Raw genomic sequence first — 5,784 nt, forward strand, 5'->3', positions numbered from 1 at the left:
TTACCACCCACCCACAATGACCCCATTCCCTCCAGCCCTGAGCAACTGCTTATCTACTCTCTGTCTCTACGGAATTGCCTATTTTGGACATCTCATATAAATAAAGTCATACTATATGTGGTCTTTCACAATTGGCGTCTTTCATTTAGCATAATAATTTCAAAGTTCATCCATGTTATGGTGTGTTTAGCACTTTATTCCTTTCTATGACTGAATAATATTCCATTGTTTTATGTTTTATTTTATTTTATTTTATTTTATTATTTATTTATTTATCTACTTTTTGAGACGGAGTCTTGCTCTGTGCCCAGGCTGGAGTGCAGTGACTTGATCTCGGCTCACTGCAAGCTCTGCCTCCCAGGTTCATGCCATTCTTCTGCCTCAGCCTCCCTAGTAGCTGGGACTACAGGCTCCCAGCTAATTTTTTGTATTTTTGGTAGAGACGGGGTTTCACCATGTTACCCAGGATGGTCTCAATCTCCTGACCTCATGATCTGCCCACCTTGGCCTCCCAAAGTGCTGGGATTACAGGTGTGAGCCACCGCGCCCAGCCTATTTTTAATTTAATTTAATTTAATTTTATTTTTTTGAGAAGGAGTCTGACTTTGTGGCCCAGGCTGGCCTTGAACTCCTGGGCTCAAGTGATCCTCCCACTTTGGCCTCCCAAAGTGCAGGATTACAGGCGTGAGTCAGCATGCCAGGCCATATTCCATTATATTGCTATATATCACATATGGTTATCTGTTCATCAGTTAATAGGCATCTGGGTTGTTTTCACAACTGGATGGTGGGTACATGGCAAAGGTGTAATCTGTAGCAAAGGGGGCCAAAAAGATCTGGGCATGCTTTTTGACCAAGGCCTGTTGGTCAGGAGGCAGAGAGAGCTGGTGCAGAATGAGGGCCAAGAAGTCATGAGCAGCAGCCAGGTCCCACTTGAGCTTCCCCAGGACCATCACCTCCCAGTCCGGCAACTGGTCGGTGTAGATGCATATTTTCTCGATGGTCCTGGCCCTGGTCTTGCGCAGCTTTGAGGCCAGCAGCATGCAGACAGCATCCAAGAGCTGCAACTGCGCCTTTCGGGTGGGTGGGGATGCAGGACAGGTAGCGACGCAGGTGGCTCAGGGTCAGGGGAAAGACTTCCTCCTCACAGCGCTGCTCGTCACACACCTCCAGCATCCAGTAAACCAGCATCTTCCGCATGTGCGGCTTGCTGTCCCTTAGCACGCACTGGAAGTAGGAGGCGCGGTGCACGTAGCACTACTCCAAGCGGAGCAAGGTCTGCAGGACACGCTGGTTCCCTGGAGGCTGCGGGTCCTGGTGCCTTCGCAGCACAGCAGCTCCATACGCGGGCAGCGCACAGGCAGCGTGGGAGGGCGGGCTCGTGCCCATCATTTGTTTCTAAGTATTGTCATTCTTTGTGATACTATTATAAATAGAATTATATTCTCTGTTTCGTTTTGGGGTTATTCATTGCACATGTACAGAAATTGAGTTAATTTTTGTATATTGATCTCATAGTCTACAACCTTGCTGACTCAGTTATTAGTTCTAATAGGGTTTTTTTTGTAAATTCTTTAGGATTTTCTATATACAAGATTGATATGGCGGGGCATAGTGGCTCACACCTGTAATTCCAACATTTTGGGAGGCCGAGGCTGGCAGATCACCTGAGGTCAGGAGTTTGAGACCAACCTTGCCAACGTGGCGAAACCCCGTCTCTACTAAAAATACAAAAATTGGTTCACACCTGTAATCCCAGTACCTTGGGAGGCCAAGGCAGGTGGATCACGAGGTCAGGAGATCAAGACCATCCTGGCTAACATCGTCAAACTCCGTCTCTACTAAAAATACAAAAAATTAGCGTGGTGGTGGGCACCTGTAGTCCCAGCTACTCAGGAGGCTGAGGCAGGAGAATGGCTTGAACCTGGGAGGTGGAGCTTGCAGTGAGCCAAGATTCCCCCCTGCACTCCAGCCTGGGTGACAGAGCAAGACTCTGTCTCAAAAAACAAACAAACAAACCAAAAAACAAAAATTAGCTGGGTATGGTGGCAGGTGCCTATAATTTCAGGTACTCAGGAGTCTGAGGCAGAAGAATTGTTTGAACCCAGAAGGCGGAAGTTGCAGTGAGCCGAGATCACACACCACTGCATTCCAGCCCAGATAACAGAGTGGGACTCTGCCTCAAAAAAAAAAAAAAAAAAAAAAAAAAAAAAAAAAAAAAAACAGAAGAAGAAAAAAATTGATGTGGTTTGACTGTGTCTCCACCCAAATTTCATCTTGAATTGTAGCTCCCATAATTCCCATGTGTTGTGGGAGGAACACAGTGGGAGATAATTGAATCGTAAGGGCGTTTCCCCCATACTGTTCCCCTGGTAGTGAATAAGTCTCTCAAGATCTGATGATTTCATAAGGGGTTTCCCTCTGGCTTGGCTCTCATGCTCTTCTTGCCTGCCACCATGTGAAACGTTCCTTGCTCTTCTGCCATGATTGTGAGGCCTCCCCAGCCATGGGGAACTGTGAGTCAAACATCTTTCCTTTATAAATTATCCAGTCTTGGGTATGTTTTTATAAGCAGCATGAGAACAGACTAATACAATGATCATGTCATCTGCAAATGAAGATAATTTTACTTTTTCTTTTTTAATCTGGGAACTTTTGTTTCACTTTCTTGCCTAATTACCTTGGCTAGCACCTCTAGTACAATGCTGAATAGAAGTGGTTGGAATGCAGCTCCTTGTATTGTACCTGACCTTAAAAGAAAAGCATTCAGCCTTTCACCATTACACATGATGTTAGCTGGGGTGATCTGTAGATGCCCTTTTCCAGGTTGAAGAAGTTCCTTCTTTTCTGTTTGTTAAGAATTTTTATCATGAAATTTTGGCAATATGTTCAGCTTACACTGAGATGATCATATGGTTTTGTCCGTTATTCTGTTAATAAAATGTATTATATTGGTTAATTTTCAGATGTTAAACCAATCTTGCCTTCCTGGGATTAATCCCAATTGGTCATGATATATCACCTTTTCATATGTTGCTGCATTCAGCTTACTTATATTTCTGTCGTAACTTCTTAACTGGTTTGCATCTCTATCCCATGCTTCTTATATTCTAGTCTCAGCACACTGGCTAGAGTTTTGTGATCATGCCACACATCTTTTTTATACCTTCCAGGGGCTTATTTCCCACTTGAGTAAAAGATAAATTCTTTTCTTTTTTTCTTATTTTTCTTTCTTTTTTTTTCTTTCTTTCTTTTTTTTTTTTTTTTTTGAAACAGTGTTTCCCTCTGTCACCCAGGATGAAGTGCAGTGGTGTAATCTCGGCTCACTGCAGCCTCCAGCTCCTGGGCTTATGAAATTCTCCCACCCCAGCCTCCCGAGTAGCTGGAGCTACAGATGTGCACCACCACACTCAGCTAATTTTTGAATTTTTTTTAGAGATGGGATTTTGTCATGTTACCCAGGCTTACAAGCTAAATGCTTGCAAACCCAAATGTGAACACGCTTCCTACATCCTTTCTAGCACATTTCCTGGAACTCTCTGCCTCAACTACTTTGCTCTTGCTATACTAATTTCCTTTCTATTTCTCAAACATCCAAGAAAATTTCCACCTCAGGATATTAGCGCTTACTGTATTCCCTTCCTGGACATGTACTCTCCTGTATGGCTTACTGCCTTTCTTCCTTCAGGCCTCAGTTCAAATGTTGCCTTATTAGAGAAGCATTTTCTGATCACTCTATAAAATAGCAACCCTTTTACCTGTAAGCATGGCATGATGTTCTCCATTCTCCTAACTGCTCTTTTTCCATAGAATGCATTACTATGACATTCTATATATTTTTACATGTTTGTTTGCTGTCTGTCTTTCCTCAAGCAGAATATAAGCATAAATTAATTCATTTAACTATATATGGGACAACTATTACTCATTTATCAGGCAGGCATGGTGGCTCATGCCTGTAACCCAGGCACTTTGGGAAGCCACGTTGGGTAGATAGATCACTTGAGCCCAGGTGTTCGAGACCAGCCTGGGCAACATGGTGATGAAACCCTGTCTCTACCAAAACTACAAAAATTAGCCCAGCATGATGGTGCATGCTTCTTTTCCCAGCTACTCGGGAAGTTGAAGCAGGAAAAATCACTTGAGCCAGAGAGGTGGAGGTTGCAGTGAGACACGATCATGGAACTGCGCTTCAGCCTGGGCAACAGGGCGAGACCGTGTCTCAACAACCATGACAAATTTATTACTATTGGCAATGCTGTAGATTCTGGGAATACAACGATGAAAAAAAAAAACCAATAAAATCCTTCTTCTTATAGAGCTTAACCTATAGTGAAGAGAGAAATTCAATAAACAAATCGAAGTAAAATATATAGTATGTCAGTAGTGATAAGTGCTATAGAGAAATTGGTGCAAGAAATGTAGAGATTGGGGTGGGGAGGAAATGGGGAGATGTAGGTCAAAAGATACAAACAAGCAGGCCGGGGGAAGTGGCTCACGCCTGTAATCCCAGAAATTTGGGAAGCTGAGGTGGGTGGATCACTTGAAGTCAGGAGTTTGAGACCAGCCCGGCCAACATGGTTAAACCCTGTCTCTACAAAAAATACAAGAAATTAGCCAGGCATGGTGGCACGTGCCTGCAGTCACAGTTACTTGGGAGGCTGAGACAGGAGAATAGCTTGAAACCAGGAGGCAGAGGTTGCAGTAAGCCAAGATCGCACCACTGCACTCCAGCCTGGGTGACAGAGAAAGAGACTCCATCTCAAAAAGAAAAAAAAAAAAAAAAAAAAAAAAAGATACAAACAAGCAGATATGTAGGATAAACTAGAGATCTAATGTACAGCAAGCACTACAGTTAGTAAAATTAGGGACTTTTGTTAAATAAGCAAATTTTAGCTGCTCTTGCCACAAAAGAAGGAATTGTGAGATGGTAGATGTGTTAATTTGCTTCACTATAGTAAGCATTTCACTGTCTATATGTATCCTAGTACATACAGACTTAGTAGAGTCAGGGTTTCCCCGTGTTGGCCAGGCCGTTCTGGAACTCATGGCCTCAAGCGATCCACCTGCCTTGGCCTCCCAAAGTGGTGGGATTTGAGGTTGTAAACCTAAATATACACAATAAAATTTATTTTAAAAAAAGAAATATAAGGCCGGGCGTGGTGGCTCACGCCTGTAATCCCAGCACTTTGGGAGGCCGAGGTGGGCGGATCACAAGGTCAGGAGATCGAGACCACGGTGAAACCCCGTCTCTACTAAAAATAGAAAAAATTAGCCGGGCGCAGGGGCGGGCGCCTGTAGTCCCAGCTACTCGGGAGGCTGAGGCAGGAGAATGGCGTGAACCCGGGAGGCGGAGCTTGCAGTGAGCCGAGATCGCGCCACTGCACTCCAGCCTGGGCGACAGAGCGAGACTCCGTCTCAAAAAAAAAAAAAAAAAAAAAAAAAAAAAAAAAAAAAAAAAGAAATATAGAAGTCACTGTTGTTCTTTTTTAAAATAAATAAATAAATACATTTTTTGTAGAGATGGGTCTCACCATGTTGCCCAGGCTGGTCTCCAACTCCTGGCTTCAAGTGATCTTCCCACCTCAGCCTCCCGAAGTGCTGGGATTACAGGCATGAGCAACCACCAGCAGCCTCTGATTTTTTGTTTTTTGTTTGCTTGTTTGTTTGTTTTTATTGTGTAGGAGACTGAAGTTTTATTATTACTCAAATCAGTCTCCCCAAGCATTTGGGGATCAGAGTTTTTAAGGACAACTTGCTGGGTGGGGGAAGCCAGTGGGCCAG

At 43.8% G+C, this 5,784-nt stretch overlaps 1 pseudogene; it reads right to left on the bottom strand.

Moving 5' to 3' along the window:
• Positions 1-752: 752 nt before the first annotated feature.
• LOC102128646 (G1/S-specific cyclin-D3 pseudogene) lies at positions 753-1,343 on the bottom strand (annotated as a pseudogene).
• Positions 1,344-5,784: the final 4,441 nt, after the last annotated feature.

This window comes from Macaca fascicularis, chromosome 9 (assembly GCF_037993035.2).
Source record: "Macaca fascicularis isolate 582-1 chromosome 9, T2T-MFA8v1.1".
NCBI classification, from domain to species: domain Eukaryota; kingdom Metazoa; phylum Chordata; class Mammalia; order Primates; family Cercopithecidae; genus Macaca; species Macaca fascicularis.